The sequence below is a fragment of the Zonotrichia albicollis genome, chromosome 27, assembly GCF_047830755.1.
Source record: "Zonotrichia albicollis isolate bZonAlb1 chromosome 27, bZonAlb1.hap1, whole genome shotgun sequence".
In the NCBI taxonomy this organism is placed as follows: Eukaryota; Metazoa; Chordata; class Aves; order Passeriformes; family Passerellidae; genus Zonotrichia; species Zonotrichia albicollis.
The window spans coordinates 6,300,360-6,317,460 of record NC_133845.1 but is presented as its reverse complement, the minus strand read 5'-3'; the positions used below and the strand labels follow the sequence as shown (position 1 = coordinate 6,317,460).

General features: G+C 53.4%; 1 protein-coding gene across 1 annotated transcript in view; it reads left to right on the top strand.

Annotated features, from left to right (window-relative positions):
• The first annotated feature begins 16,699 nt into the window (after positions 1 to 16,699).
• The window catches only part of CDON (cell adhesion associated, oncogene regulated), a 61,222-nt gene continuing 60,820 nt past the window's right edge, over positions 16,700 to 17,101 (top strand). The window contains exon 1 of the mRNA XM_074559665.1: positions 16,700 to 16,829. The gene's annotated coding sequence lies outside the window, so the exon portion shown is untranslated. The remainder of the gene's footprint in view (positions 16,830 to 17,101) is intronic.

Here is a 17,101-nt window from a genome sequence, read left to right as displayed (position 1 = left end):
GGGCGAGGGGAAGGCAGGAAGACGCCGCGCTCCGACCTTGTTTGCTTTTCAGCTGGGATTAAGCACTTTTAATTGTCCCAGAGATCACAGATTGCGGCCAGGGGGGATAATTAGGCTGAATACAGGGTTTTCTGGTTCATTCCCCCCAGGAATTTATATTTCTAAGGGCATGAAAAAGAAAATCTTTGGGAATGCCTCGGGAAGGGAGGGTTGTGGAGGGATATGAGGCTGGACACAACTCGTTGCATGGGTGGGTCTTGCTGTCAAAACAAATTAATTTTTCACCTGTTACCGGCTGTAAATGGGATATTTTGGGGGGTCATGGGGTATTTTGGGGGGTCATGGACATGTCCCCTCCTCCCCAGGTTGCTTCAGGGGAGGCTGGACACTGCCTCTGCTCCACCACGGTCTCGTGCATTAACCAAGCTCCATTCCCATGGGAATCATTTTCAACCCCAATTTTGAGGCTCCTTTTGGTTTTTTAACTCCGTGGAGAGGATTATTTTCCTCTTCTGGGGACTGTGGGGGAAACTCGAGGGGGATGAAAGGTTTGTGTTGCTCTGTGGCCGGGCGGGGGGGGGCTGTGCTGAAAGCGCCCTTTGTGCAGCCCCGCCAGGGACCCGGCGCGCTCGGAGGCACCGGAGCGTGGCAAATCCCAAAACCAACAGCACGGCCGGGGCGGCCTGGGGGCTGCTGCCCCCTCCTCATCCCAAATTCATGGCTCTGCAGCGGGTTCTGCCAGCCCCCAGCTCCTGGCACCATCCTGGGATGCGGAGTTTGGGATGCGGAGTTGGGGATGCGGAGTTTGAGATGCGGAGTTGGGGATGCGGAGTTTGGGTTGCGGAGTTGGGGATGCGGAGTTGGGGATGCAGAGTTGGGGATGCGGAGTTGGGGATGCGGAGTTTGGGATGCGGAGTTTGGGATGCGGAGTTTGGGATGCGGAGTTTGGGATGCGGAGTTTGAGATGCGGAGTTTGGGATGCGGAGTTTGGGATGCGGAGTTGGGGATGCGGAGTTTGGGATGCGGAGTTTGGGATGCGGAGTTGGGGATGCGGAGTTGGGGATGCGGAGTTGGGGATGTGGAGTTTGGGATGAGGAGTTTGAGATGCGGAGTTTGAGATGCGGAGTTTGAGATGCGGAGTTTGAGATGCGGAGTTTGGGATGCGGAGTTTGAGATGCGGAGTTTGAGGTGCGGAGTTGGGGATGCGGAGTTTGAGATGCGGAGTTTGAGATGCGGAGTTTGGGATGCGGAGTTTGAGATGCGGAGTTTGAGGTGCGGAGTTGGGGATGCAGAGTTTGAGATGCGGAGTTTAGGAGGCGGAGTTTGGGGTGCGGAGTTTGGGTTGCGGAGTTTGGGATGCGGAGTTTGGGATGTGGTGCTGGATGCAGGATGGAGAGTTCAGGGTTCATGGATGGGATGTAGGTTTGAGGACATGGAGGATGGAGGATTTAGGACATGGAGGATACAGGATTTAGGATCTAGGTGTTGGTTGTGGGACAGAATTTGAGATGCAAATGCGGGACATAGGATTTGGGATGGAGGTTTAGGGTGTGGAGGTGCAGGATGTGAAACGGAATTTATGATGCAGATATGGGACTTAGGCTGTGAATGCAGGATTTAGGATGTAGATCCACGATGCAGAATAGAATATTTAGGATTTAGGGCACAAATGGAGAATGGGGGATGGAGGATTTAGGATCTAGGTGTTGGTTGTGGGACAGAATTTGAGATTCAAATGTGGGACGTAGGATTTGGGATGTAGACACAGGACGAAGGATTTAGGGTGTAGGTGCAGGATGTGAAACAGAATTTATGATGCAGATATGGGACTTAGGATTTAGGCTGTGGATACAGGGTTTAGGATGTAGATTCAGGATGCAGGATAGAGTATTTAGGATTTAGGGCACAGATGGAGAATGGGAGAGAGAGGATTTAGGATCTAGGTGTTGGTTGTGGGACAGAATTTGGGATTCAAATATGGGACGTAGGATTTGGGTTGGAGGTTTAGGGTGTAGGTGCAGGATGTGAAACGGAATTTATGATGAAGATATGGAACTCAGGATTTAGGATGCAGATTTAGGATGCAGGATAGAGTATTTAGGATTTAGACATGGGACTGAGGATTTAGGGCACAGATGGAGAATGGGGGATAAAGGATTTAGGATCTAGGTGTTGGTTGTGGGACAGAATTTGGGATTTAGAATTAGGTAAGATTTAGAATGGAGGTTTAGGGTGTAGATGCAGGATGTGAAACGGAATTTGTGATGCAGATATGGGAGTCAGGATTTAGGATGTAGATCCAGGATAGAGTGTTTAGAATTTAGACATGGGATTCAGGATTTGGGACATGGATGGAAAATGGGGGATGGAGGATTTAGGATCTAGGTGTTGGTTGGTGGAACAGAATTTGGGATGCAGATATGGGACTTTGGATTTAGGCTATGGATGCAGGATTTAGGATGTAGATTCAGGATGCAGGATAGAGTATTTAGGATTTAGACATGGGATTGAGGATTTAGGGCACAGATGGAGAATGGGGGATAGAGGATTTAGGATCTAGGTGTTGGTTGTGGGACAGAACTTGGGATTCAAATGTGGGGCATAGGATTGGGGATGTAGACCCAAATGAAAGGTTTAGGGTGTAGGCGCAGGATGTGAAACGGAATTTATGATGCAGATATGGGACTAAGGATTTAGGCTCTGGATGCAGAATTTAGGATGTAGATTCAGGATGCAGAATAGAATATTTAGGATTTAGACATGGTGTGCAGGATTTGGAACACAGATGGAGAATGGGGGATGGAGGATTTAGGATCTAGGTGTTGGTTGTGGGACAGAACTTGGGATTCAAATGTGGGACGTAGAATTTGGGATGTAGACACAGGATGGAGACACAGGATGGAGAGTTTAGGGTGTAGGTGCAGGATGTGAAATGGAATTTATGATGCAGATATGGGACTCAGGATTTAGGCTCTGGATGCAGAATTTAGGATGTAGATTCAGGATGCAGAATAGAATATTTAGGATTTAGACATGGGATTCAGCAGAGGATTTAGGATGTAGATGGTGCTGTAGGATTTGGATCACAGGTGCAGGTTTCAGGATGCAGATATAGAAAACAAGATTTAGGATGTAGATGTGGGACATAGGATTTGGGACATAGATACAAGAGAACTTGGGATGCAGATATGGGACATAGGATTTAGGATGAAGATGCAAGACACAGGATGGGGGATCCAGGATGCAATTGTGGGATAGGAGGCTTAGGATGCAGATGTGGGATAGAGCATTTAGGAGGTATGTGGAGACTTGGGATTTCAGATGTAGATACAGGATGGAAGATTTAGGATGCAGATATGGAACACAGGATTTAGGACATAGATGCAGGATGGGGGATGGATGATTTAGGATTTAAATGGGGACACAGGATTTAGTATGTAGGTGCAGGATGCAGGACAGAAAACTTGGGATGCAAAAGTGGGACATAGGATTTGAGATGTAGGATTTAGGATGCAGGACTTAAAATGGAGATGTGGGATACAGGATTTAGGATGGTGGATGGAGGATTCACAATGTGGGTGCAGAATGCAGGATGGAGAACTTAGAATGCAGATGTGGGGCATAGAACTGGGGATGTAAATGCAGGATGGAGGATTGAGGATGCAGGTGGGGGACAGAGGATGCAGGACACAGAATGGAGAAGGCAGGAGGCAGGTCTGGAATGGAATATTTGGAATGTAAGTGGGGACATGGGATTTAGGATATAAACACAGGATGAAGGATTTAGGATGCAGGTGTAGGAAGAAGATCCAGGACATAGATGCGGGATGGAGGATCGAGGATTTAGGATGTAGATGCAGAACACAGGATGGAGGATTCAGGATGCAGATGGGACACACAGAATTTGGGATGCAGATACAGAGCGCCAGATGTAGGGCACAGAAGGGAGCATTTAGGACGTGGGATGCAGGATTCAGGATGCAGACAGGAATTTAGGAAACAGATTGAGAATTTAGGATGTAGACACAGGTTCCCAGATGCAGGATGGAGCATTTAGGAGGCAGATGCAGCTTTCCAGACACAGAACATGTGACATGGATGCAGGACTCAGGAGAGGGGCTGCAGATATGGGATGCAGGACAGGGGACATGGAATGGAAGGGGAGATGCAGAATATGGGATGAAGATACAGAACGTGGGGTACAGCAGTAGAATTTGGGATGCAGAGATGGGATATAGGACAGGTGGTGAGGGACATGGAATATAAAATACTGATGAAGGATGGGCATGGGTTGCAGAGGAGGAATTTGGGGTGCAGGACACAGGAGATGGGATGTGGATGCAGGACATGGAATGCAGGAGTGGGATTTAGGGTGCAGATATGGGATGGAGGTGCAGGACATGGGATGCTCCAGCACAGAGCACCAGAGCTCAGCCCCAGCTCTGCACAGGGACTTGGCAGCACCCCTGGAGATGAGGAGTGCGTGCAAGGAGCCGGGAAATGCAAACTTCCAAGGCAAAAATTATCGCTTTCCAAGCCCGTGCAGACATTCTGCAGCTCGTCCCCCATCTGGGAGGCAGATCCTGGCCTTTGGCCACATCTGCCTGCCAGATGTGCTAGGGAGGGGAACAGAGCCCCTGTGGATGGGAAAGCTCCCCACTCCCCTGTGGGCAGGCCAGGTTGGGAATGCAGCTCCACCATTCACACCTGCTCTGGAGAAACGCTTGGATGGGACCAGGAGCAGTGGGAAGGAAGGACTGGATGGGACCAATGCAGCCTCACAAACGGCTTTCATTCAATTCAGCTTTTGTCCTGGGGCTGGGGGAGCTGGCAATGACACACAGCCAGGCTACAGCCATAGGGCACAGCCCAGTATGGCCCAGTGTGCCCCAGTAAGAACCTGGGCTGAACTTACCCAGGGCCCTGGGTGGGGTGGGAGCTCCTGGAGAGGCCAAGTGGACCTACAGGGGTTGTGGGTGCCCTCAGGATCCAGGCAGCAGGATGGGGATGTGGGAGATGGGATGGAGATGAGATGTGGGATGCAGAGGGGGGGAACATGTGGAATGCAAACACAGAGTTTGGGGTGTAGGTGTGGGAAGGGGGGGCTGGATGCAGGTGCAGATGGAGGATGTGGGATGGAGGCTGCACATGCAGGACACGGTGCAGATGCAGGATCTGGGATGTAGATTTGGCATGCAAGATTTGGGATGCAGAGTGCAGGATCTGGGATGAGAGGTTCAGGTGCAGGGTGTGGAATGCAGGGTACAGGGTACAGATGCAGGATTTGGGATGCAGGATGCACCCTAAATCCCACTCCTGCATTCCATGTCCTGCATCCACATCCCATCTCCTGTGTCCTGTATCCCACCTCTGCATCCCAAATCCCTCTTCTGCAACCCATGCCCTGAACATCCTTCATCTGTATCTTATATTCCATGTCCCTCACCACCTATATCCCACCTCTGCATCCCAAATTCTACTTCTGTACCCCACGTTCTGTACCTGCATCCCATATTCTGCAGGATGTGAGAAGTGGGATGCATAGGGCAGGGTGTGGGATGAGAGGTTCAGGTGCAGGGCTCAGGGTACAGATGCAGGATTTGGGATGCAGGTGTGAGAAGTGGGATGCAGGGTGAGGGATGAAGAGTGCAGATGCAGGACATGGAGTGCAGGTGAAGGATTTGGGATGCAGGAGGCAGCCACAGGATGCTGATCCAGGGAATGGGGGTGGGATACAAAAGCAGGATGCAGTTGGAGGGTGCAGCTCTAGGATAGAAGGAATGGAATGCAGAATCCAGGGTGCAGGACGTAGATGCTGGATTCAGGATGGAGATGTGGGGTACAAACAAAACTCCAGGATGGTGATGCACCACCTCAAGCAGAGAAGAATGGTGGAAGCATTTCCCATCTGATTATTAGGGGCAAATGAGAGAATTTCCCAATAACATCAGCTTTTTGGGGACTGGAAATCCAGTAGGATTCCAGATTTTTATTTTCTGAACTGCCCCCATAAGCTCGGTGTCTCCAGGACAGAAACATTTATTTAGAGAAAAAACTCCCAAAGCTGGAGCAATTCCATCTGAAGACACCCAAATCCAGCATTTCCCTCCTCTCTCCTCAGCATTTCCCACTGTGGAGGTGCCTGAGGGGCTGCATTTGTTGGATTTTTAACCCAGGAGATGTTTTAGCTCTTGCAAAAGCGTCGCAGCAGCCTCGGGAATGCCGCCACATTAATAAAAGCAAAAATGCAGAGGAGTCTGTTAAGGAAACTCCTGCAAAAATCCCGTCCAGAAACATCGTGGGCAACATTAGCTCTTGGTCTGAGCTTTTTTCCCCCTGTTTTATTTCACTGGGAAAATGACTTTTGGAGGTCATCACGTGCCCAGAGGATGGTGCAAGGTGGGTTTTGGCAGCAGATTTGACCCCCAGATCCTCCTGTCAGCATCAGGGAGGGGTTTTGTGAGGAAAAACCTGGCATTTACAGCTCAAAATTGGAATTTTCAGGTTAAAACCTACAACAATGACCCTGAATTGAGGATTGGCACTGTGGATGCAGCCTGGCAGTGGTGCCAGGGACACGGTGTGGCCCCAGCTGTGCCTCTTGCCTGGCAGGCAGGAGAGGGAGAAAAATGCTTTAAAAAGGTAAAAAAAAAAAAAAAAAAAGCTCCAAAGCAGAAGGCTGAGGTCATTTTCTTGGCGAGGAAGTCGGCTCCTTCCAAATGCCTCCGGGTCGGGTTTAATATCAGCAGAGACATTCTTGGGCAGGGTGGGGAGAAAGTGCTGCTCTCACCATCGAAAGCAGAACCTTCAAACCCCCAAATGCCCTGGGAAAAAAACCCCAAACATCCTAAAGCCCCCAAAATCAGTTCCCCAACCCCCAGACTGCTTATTTGGAACCTCTAGGTGTGGAGTAAATGAGTATTGGGGTGGAGAGGTGTGAAAACAGCTCATGGAGGAGGGGAAAATCACCCCTGGGAGCAGAGATCTGAATATTTAAAGTGGCTTTTGAGCATCATTTGGCCACTGCTGGGATTTTTGGGATGTGGAGAGGAGGAAAATGAGGGGATCTGGCAGGGAAAATGCCATTTTCCCCATTGTCCTGGAGAGTTTTATCATCACTTCAATCCCTCCTTCATTTAGCATCATCTCAGCAGGCTCAGCACCCAGCAACACCCCCTGGGCCAAGGGACCTGCGTGCGAGGAATATCCTGCTGGAAAACACATCAAAAAGGAGGGGGAAAATTAAATGGATTTCATCTGCTCTGCTCTGCTCTCAGGGCTGCCTGAGAAGCTCAGGGGCTGCCAGTGCCTTGTGCGAGCCCTGGGCCGCCCTGTGGAGCTGTTGCGGCTTTTCCAGGGATTTTACACATTAGGAGGGGGTGGTTTGACCGTGTTTGTTTTGCTAAACCTCACCAAAACCCAAACCAGAGCTCGGAGGGAGGAGGAGGAGGAGGAGGCGGGAGATGCAGGGAAAGGTTATTAAAAAACAGGGGCAAAACAAAAAACAGGAGCTGAAGTGGGGGAATGAGTCTGGGATTGCAGCAGAGCAGGGATGTGGCAGTGGGTGAGAGGCAGGGCGTGCCAGGGATGTGTGGGTGGCAGGGATGCTGCACCTTGCTGGGGATCTGCATCCCACCAAACCCAAGATGGGGAAAAATTCCCCAGGAGAATTGGGAGGATAAGAAGCATCAGGAGGGCTCTGATCCCACTGGGAGGGAGGTTGTGAGGCGATGCCTTGCCGTGGAAGGGGATTTTCCTTGCTGCACATTCCTCCCATCAGCACCGGGAGCAATCCCAGGTCGGCTGGATCTCCTCATGGGTCTGGCCCCGGTGCTGCAGCCCCACAGCCCCTTGCTCCTTAATCTCAGGGCTTCCTCCCCGATCCCTTTGCTCTGTGCTCTCTGCAATCCCTCCTGTGCTCAAGTCCTGCTCATGACATTCCAGAGCAGCCCCTCCCAAGATTTTCCCCATCCCAGCACCCAGAGCTTCCCTTTTGGCCTTTTCTAGGGACAGGGCTGCTCCAGGCTGCCCTGGGCTGCAGGGTTTGGGGTGACTCCACGGGGTTCTCCAGCTTCAGGCAGTGCTGGGAAGACCCAGCAGCATTTCCTCACCTGGGAAAAGGCCTGGGAAGAGTTGCAGGGTGCAGAGAGGTTTGTGGGATGCAGGGATGCAGCACACAGGGATGTTTATGGGATGCAGGGATGCTGGCAATGCCCAGGGATGTGGCCATCCACCAGGGATATTTATGGGATGCAGGGATGCAGCAGCACACAGGGATGTTTATAAGATGCAGAGATGCTGACCATGCCCAGGGATGTTTATGGGATGCAGCAGCACACAGGGATACTGGAAATGCACAGGGATGATTATGAGATGCAGGGACAGAGCAGCACACAGGGATGCTGGCCGTGTATGGGGGATGTTTATGGGATGCAGGACACAGAGATGCTGGTAATGCACAGGGATGTTTATGGGATGCAGCAGCACATAGGGATGCTGGCAATGCCCAGAGATATTTATGGGATGGGATGCAGGGATGCAGCACACAAGGATGCTGGCAATACACAGGGATGTTTATGGGATGCAGGGATGCAGCAGCTCACAGGGATGCTGGCAATGCCCAGAGATGTTTAAGGGATGCAGCAGCACACAGGGATGTTTATGGGATGCAGGGATGCACCCAGGGATGCTGGCAGTGCACAGGGATATTTATGGGATGCAGGGGTCGAGCAGCACACAGGGATGCTGACAAGGCACAGAGATGTTTATGGGATGCAGCAGCACAGGGATGCTGGCCATGCACGGGGATGTTTGCAGCATCCAGGGCTGTTTGCAGCAGTGTGCAGGGATGCTGCAGCACACAGAAACGTTCAGGGTGTGTGGGATGCCAGCAGCACACAGGCACACTGGCTGTGCACAGGGATATTTGTGGCACACTGTGATATTTGCAGCATGGAGGGATGCACGGAGTCAGTTTAAGGAACACCTGCAGCAGTTTTCAGGCCTTCCATGCCTCAGTTTCCCCTTGCTGGGAGCAGGGCTGTTGGTGTGTCCGTGCTGTGCCCGCCTGGCTGTCGGCTCCACGCTTGGCCAGCAGCCAGGGCAGCTCTGGGGCTGCTGCTCGCCAGATGTGATAAGGAAAGGTTTGGCCCAGGCTGGAAAAAAGAGACAAAAAGAAGAGAGGGGAGGGAAAAAAAAAAAGGGAAAATAAAAAAAGCAAAAGCAAAGCAAATTCCTTGGCAAATCAAAGCAAAATGCTTGCACACGGCCTTGCATGCAGCCATCCGTCTTGATAAGGGGCTCTGGGGAGGAGGAGGAGGTGGAGGAGAAGGAGAAGGAGGCAAGCTGACACTGGGAACCTGACAGCAATTCTGCTTCATGGCAAAAACCCGGCCAGGTTTCCCCCTGCCAGCTGGGGAGGGGCCCAGAGCCGCCGTGCCTCAGTTTCCCCACTGCATGCATGCACTGAGGTGTGGCAAAGGGGTTAAAACTGCCTGTGAGGGGTTAAAAGGGGCGATTTCTGCCGGGTTTTATCCAAAACATATGTTTTCACCACTATTCCAGTTATCTGGGATATTTCCTGCGTGTTTGCTCCTATGGCAACCGGCCCAGCATGAAAGACCCATTTACTGGGCCCGGGGATAAGGAGCAGCCATATGGTGTCAATTTGGAGGGAGCTCCATCCCCTCCACCCGGCCCTGGTTCTCCCTCCATCACGGCCTTGGCCCCTCCAGAGGCATCCACCAAGGGCTGGGTCCAGCTGGGGCTGGGAATGGGCACCATCAGCAAGGTGAGGTGGTGGGTTGGGTTTTGGGGAGCTCAGAGGAGGTGGAGATTGGCTGCAGCAGTGACCTGAGATCCTTCAGGAGACAGGGATGGAGTAAAGGCATCAGCAGCACCCATCTGAGAGCCTTCAGGAGACAGGGATGGAGTGAAGGCACCTGCAGCACCCCCTGAGACCCTTCAGGAGACAGGGATGAGTGAAGGCATCAGCAGCAGCCATCTGAGACCCTTCAGGAGATAGGGATGGGTGAAGGTACCAGCAGCACCCACCTAGGATCCTTCAGGAGTGAAGGTACCTGCAGGACCCCCTGAGATCCTTCAGAAGACAGGGATGGAGTGAAGGTGGCTGCAGCATTCCCTGGGATCCTTCAGGAGACAGGGATGGAGTGAAGGCACCTGCAGCAACCCCCGAGACCCTTCAGGACACAGGGATGGAGTGAAGGCAGCAGCACCCCCTGAGATCCTTCAGGAGACAGGGATGGAGTGAAGGTACCAGCAGCAGTGACCTGGGATCCTTCAGGAGACAGGGATGGAGTGAAGGCATCAGCAGCAGCCATCTGAGACTCTTCAGGAGATAGGGATGGGTGAAGGTACCTGCAGCACCCCCTGAGATCCTTCAGAAGACAGGGATGGAGTGAAGGTGGCTGCAGCAGTGACCTGGGATCCTTCAGGAGACAGGGATGGAGTGAAGGCACCTGGAGCACCCACATGGGATCCTTCAGGAGACAGGGATGGAATGAAGGAACCAGCAGCAGTGACCTGAGATCCTTCATGAAACAGGGATGGAGTGAAGGTACTGAAGGTACCTGCAACATTCCCTGGGACCCTTCAGGAGACAGGGATGGAGTGAAGGCACCTGCAGCACCCCCTGAGATCCTTCAGGAGACAGGGATGGAGTGAAGGTACCAGCAGCACCCACCTGGGATCCTTCAGGAGACAGGGATGGAGTGAAGGCACCAGCAGCACCCCCTGAGATCCTTCAGGAGATAGGGATAGGTGAAGGTACCTGCAGCACCCACCTGGGATCCTTCAGGAGACAGGGATGGAATGAAGGAACCAGCAGCAGTGACCTGAGATCCTTCATGAAACAGGGATGGAGTGAAGGTACTGAAGGTACCTGCAGCACCCCCTGAGATCCTTCAGGAGATAGGGATGGAGTGAAGGTACCAGCAGCAGCCACCTAGGATCCTTCAGGAGTGAAGGTACCTGCAGGACCCCCTGAGATCCTTCAGAAGACAGGGATGGAGTGAAGGTGGCTGCAGCAGTGACCTGGGATTCTTCAGGAGACAGGGATGGAGTGAAGGCACCTGGAGCACCCACATGGGATCCTTCAGGAGACAGGGATGGAATGAAGGAACCAGCAGCAGTGACCTGAGATCCTTCATGAAACAGGGATGGAGTGAAGGTACTGAAGGTACCTGCAGCATTCCCTGGGACCCTTCAGGACACAGGGATGGAGTGAAGGTACCAGCAGCACCCACCTAGGATCCTTCAGAAGACAGGGATGGAGTGAAGGCGCCAGCAGCACCCCCTCAGATCCTTCAGAAAACAAGGATGGAGTGAAGGTACCAGCAGCACCCACCTCGGATCCTTCAGAAAACAGGGATGGAGTGAAGGTACCAGCAGCACCCACCTAGGATCCTTCAGGAGACAGGGATGGGTGAAGGTACCAGCAGCACCCACCTAGGATCCTTCAGGAGACAGGGATGGAGACAGGAGACCCACAATGCTGATCTGAGATCCACCAGGAAGATAAGGATGGAGACAACCTCTCTGCAGCACTGAGCTCCATCCAGAGGGAAGGTTGAGGACAAACTGCCTGAATTGTGGGCCCAAAGTCTGCCCAGGAGAGCAGGCTGGAGAAGCCTCCAGCAGGGCTCATTCCAGCCTGGCCTGGGGCAGGCAGGTGCTGGAGAGGTCACGGGCCACAGAACCTTTTATCACCCTCAGAACCCTCAGGAGGGGTGCAGGGGCTCTGCCCCACCCCAGCATCTGGGTTCTTCTCAGAGATACCCCCTGGGAAACCCAACAGTCACTGCATGGAGAGGTTCTCAGCTCCTTCCTAAACACTCAGGCAATTTTTGGCACCAAACTCACTCCATGGAGTTAAACGACCAAAATACAAGAAAATGAGGCAAAATTATCCTCTAGTCTGCTCAAAAAAAATTAAAAGTAATTCCTAATAATTCTAGTTTTCTTTTGTTGCCAGTGGGTGTTTGCTGCAGGGGAGATGATAAAGCTGGGCAGGACCAGGCACGGCGTGGGACAGGGGATTTTGGGAATGATTCACTCCCAAAGCCTCCCGCAGAGGTATTTCTGATGGAAAAAAAAAGAAAAAGCCAAAATAGATTAGTTGAGGCTTTTTAAAAGAAAAATAGAGGTTTTACAGAAGTGACCCTTCCCACCAACCTCCCCAATTTTCTTTTTAATAAGGAATAAAAAAGCCTTTCAGCCAAAAAAAACCTTTGCTATGAAAACGTGTGTTTGGGTCAAAAAGCCACTTTTCACTGGGGGGAAAATAAACCAACAAAACCCCCCTGACCAATGCATGAAGAGATGGGTTGGCAAATCTCACAGGGACATACAGCTTCTTTAGAGGCGACATCTCTCCTTCTCTTCTCTTCTCTTCTCTTCTCTTCTCTTCTCTTCTCTTCTCTTCTCTTCTCTTCTCTTCTCTTCTCTTCTCTTCTCTTCTCTTCTCTTCTCTTCTCTTCTCTTCTCTTCTCTTCTCTTCTCTTCTCTTCTCTTCTCTTCTCTTCTCTTCCTTTAGTCCTTCTCCTCTTTCCCTCTCCTGTTGTCTCATCTTGTTTCTTCTATCCTCATCATTTTCATCTTGTCTCTCCTCATCTTCTTTTCCCAGGTGATTGTTTCCACATGTGCTCCATCCCAACACCCCTCCAGCCTTTGTCCCCTGTTCTTTATCCATTCCCTTGGAGTGGAAATCCCGGGATTCTCCACTCACACACATTGCCTGCCACACTGCACATTCAGCAGCTGGTGCCACCTGCACTGCCAAGGCTGGGGGGCACCAGGCTGGCACCAGCTGTCCCCTTCTCAAAAAGGACCCAAACCTTCCCTCAATGGAGATCACTGGATGCCAAAGGGCATTGGAGTGTTGGGCTGGCCCTGTGGAGAGACACAGGGACACAGGGCCATGGGACTGGGACAAGGGACAAGAGACCTGCTGGGCTCTGGCCCAGGGTGATGGGACAAGGACAAGGTGATGGGGACTGGGATGTAATAATGGGGACAGAGAGAGATGATGGAGACTGGGATGAGTGATCCCAGGGAACAAGGCTGGGATGATGGGACTTGAACAAGGTACTTGCTGGGGTCAGGAGATGGGAACAGGAAGGAGGTGCCTGCCAGGGATGGGATGATGAAAACCAGGACAAGGAAGCTGCTGAGGGTGTGGAGGTGGGAACAGGGATCCGGCACAGCCAGGGACAGAATCCAGGGGACCACAAGAAGGAACCCAGCAGAGCCCAGCATGGCCTTGGGGAGCATCTCCCAGCCTCAGCCCCTCTGCCCTGGCCCCGAGCTCTGCACCGAGCCCTCAGCAGTGCGGGCAAGCACGGGGGCCCGGCATGGCTCCCCATGATCCCTCAGCAATGCAGGCGAGCACGGGGGGCTCGGTGTGGCTCCCCTCAAGCCCTCAGCAATGCAGGCGAGCACAGGGGCCCGGCATGGCTCCCCACGATCCCTCAGCAATGCAGGCGAGCACGGGGGTCCGGTGTGGCTCCCCAAAGCCCTCAGCAATGCAGGCGAGCACGGGGGGCTCGGTGCAGCTCCCCTCAAGCCCTCAGCAGCGAGGCAAGCACGGGGGCTTGGTGTGGCTCCCCACAATCCTGCAGCAATGCAGGCGAGCACAGAGGCTCGGCATGGCTCCCCCAGAGGCCTCAGCAATGCAGGCGAGCACGGGGGGCTCGGTGTGGCTCCCCCAAGCCCTCAGCAGTGCAGGCGAGCCCGGGGGCCCAGCATGGCTCCCCAAAAGCCCTCAGCAGTGCAGGCGAGCACGGGGGGCTCCCCAAAGCCCTCAGCAATGCAGGCGAGCACGGGGGGCTCCCCAAAGCCCTCAGCAATGCAGGCGAGCACGGGGGGCTCAGTGTGGCTCCCCCAAGCCCTCAGCAGTGCAGGCGAGCCCGGGGGCCCAGCATGGCTCCCCAAAAGCCCTCAGCAGTGCAGGCGAGCACGGGGGGCTCCCCAAAGCCCTCAGCAATGCAGGCGAGCATAGGGGGCTCCCCAAAGCCCTCAGCAATGCAGGCGAGCACGGGGGTCCGGCGTGGCTCCTCCTGATCCCTCAGCAGTGCAGGCGAGCACGGGGGTCCGGCGTGGCTCCTCCTGATCCCTCAGCAGTGCAGGCGAGCACGGGGGTCCGGCGTGGCTCCCCCTGAGCCTTTAGCAGTGGAGGCGAGCCCGGGGGCCCAGCATGGCTCCCCAAAAGCCCTCAGCAGTGCAGGCGAGCACGGGGGGCTCGGTGTGGCTCCCCAAAGCCCTCAGCAGTGCAGGCGAGCCCGAGGGCCCAGCATGGCTCCCCCTAAACCCTCAGCAGTGCAGGCGAACACAGGGGGCTCCCCCTAAACCCTCAGCAGTGCGGGCGAGCACGGGGGCCCGGCGTGGCTCCCCCTGATCCCTCAGCAGTGCAGGCGAGCACAGGGGGCTCCCCCTAAACCCTCAGCAGTGCGGGCGAGCACGGGGGCCCGGCGTGGCTCCCCCCGGGCGGCGGCGCTGCCGATCGGCTCCGCGGGGCCGGGAGCGCCGAGCGCGGGCAGCGGGCGCTCGGAGCCGGGGCCTCACTCCCACGAGCGGATGAAAGGCTCCCTGTCCAAGCGGCATTAGACGCGCTGCGAAGGCTCATTCCCGATCGGTCACGCTCCGAGGCGCAGCTGCAAAACCCCCTCCGGGAGCCCGGGATGCTCCGGGGGCTTTGTTCGGAGCAGCCCCGCTTCCCGGGGAACCGTGACAAGACGATGGGATTACGGGGCAGGAGAAATGAAATAAAATAAAACCCAACCTCGCTGGGACCACGCTGGCTGGGCGGAAAAACAAAGGGGACCCGCAAATTCCCTCGTGCTCCTGCCAGGAACGATGGCCCCACCTGGGCGGGGGGAAGGGGCACGGAGAGGGCTGGAGGATTCCCAATGAGGGAAGGTAGTTTTGGGGGTGTCCCCCCCATTTCTGCTCCCAAATCCCAGCACTGAGCAAGCGAGGAATAGGAGGAAAAACTTGCAGGCAAGTAAACCTTATGAAGAGGGGAAACCTTGCATGGAGGGAAAGCTTGTGAGGAAGGAAACTTCTATGAAGGAGAAAAACTTGCAAGGAGGTAAAGCCTTGAAAGGAAGGAAACCTCCAAGGAAGAAAACCGTGCAAGGAGGAAAGCTTGCAAGGAAGTAAAGCCTCAAAAGGAAGGAAACCTCCAAGGAAGAAAATCCTGCAAACAGGAAAACTTTCAAGGAAGTAAAACCTTGAAAGGAAGAAAACCTTGCAAAGAGGTAAAGCCTTGAAAGGAAGGAAACCTCCAAGGAAGAAAACCTTGCAAGGAGGAAAACTTTACATGGAGGATAAACTTTGTGTGGGGGAAAATATCACAAAGAAGGAAAATCTTGCAAGGAACTAAATCCTTGCAATGAGGAAACCCTTAGGCAAAGAAGGAGATCTTGCAAGGAAAGAAATACTTGAAGGAGGAAATAATTTCAAGGAAGGAAAAACTTTCAATGTAGGAAAATCCTTGTAGGGAGGAAAATTTTACAAGGAAAACCTTTGACAAGGAAGGAAATCATGCAAGAAGGAAGACCTTGAAGGAGAAAAACCTTCCAAGGAAGGAAACCTCACAAGTTTGGAGGAAGAGAGCAGGTTGAAGGAGAGGTTCTGCACCTTCCTTCTGGGAGCAGCCCGGTCCCTCCTGGCACAGGGCCCGGCACGGTTTGGCTGAAGTTAATTGGGTTAGTGAGCAGCTAAAGGGCGTAGCTTGTCCGGGCGCCTGCTCCCTAATGAGCATCTCATTTGAATCTATGCAAAATAGCAGGGAGCATGGAGACATGCTAATTAAAGTGATTGCTGTTCGCTAATTAAGCAGCAATTCTCCTGCCCAAGAGGGTATTCTCATGCAAATGCGCTCAAGGAGGGGAAAACATCGCCCCAAAAATTGTACAGGGAGAAATTGCAATTTGGCACCGCCCCTGGTCTGCAAAACACCTTCATTATAATCCTCATTTTGAGTGTTTTTATCCCAAAAAACCAGACTTGGCTCTCTTCTGTGCTGAGAACAATCCTGAAGCCCTCATCTTTTCCAGTGGCTGCCATAAATCAAGTCATTTAACTCCTCGGCCGTGCCAACCCCGATTTTGTTTTATTTTGGAGTCCTTTCTTCAGATTATGGGATTTTTAATCTGCCGAGGATTTTTCTACTCTTCATTTTCTTACTTTTTTTTTCCCCTTTCACACTTATGGAAATAATGACGTCCTACAGGAAACCTCCTGAGGGATAAAATTAGGGCTGGTAAACACAGGGTAGTGCAGCGTTTTGGTCTCACAGGTTTCTCTGAAAACCATGAGATTTTATTTCAGCTCTAGTTTTTTTTTGGGGGGGGGTTAAGCTTATTTTTTATTTTTAAACATAGCAACTGAGTTTCTTTGCAGTTCATGTGGTGCTGAAGCCTTTCCTGGTGAAACTCACCTTGGGATAAATCCCTTTCCAGCTACCACTTGTCGATGTGACCAAAACCCAGCAAATTCCCACAAAACAAGGCATGTTGGGCATATTTGGGTCCTTTTGGAAGGGGTCAACGGTTTGGGCACAGTATGAGCCCTTGATAAAGCCCCTTTTTGCTATTTTTAGCCCAAGTACGGGGTTCTTGGTAGCGTCATCTGGAGAAGGATGATGCATGGAGCATGTGTGGGGGCATTTCCCAGCCCTCTGGAAAAAGCCAGAGCCACTCCCTCACTCCGGCGACACTGAGCACAAGCTGCTCGCGGAGTGGGAGCCGTGGGCTCTCCGGCGTGGGGGCGAGCGGGCGGGCACGGGATGACCCCGGGAGGCCGCGCAGGTGAGCGGCGCTCGGAGGGCGCACAGGGTGCCTGGTGTGTGTGACTGTCGCACACAGGTGACACACAGGTGGCAGGGCCGTGTGGGAGCGCGGGTGCGCGGCCGCCCAGGGCGGCACAAGCGGCCGGTCCGTGGGAGCGCAGGCAGCGGTGCGCGGTCACGGTGCCCGGTCACGCACACGAGGGCACTCCGGCCGAGTGCGCGGTGCCCGGTCCCGCCTTCCCCGTGCCGTGGGTGCCCAGTGCACCTGCTGCTCGGGGCTCGGTGCCGCGG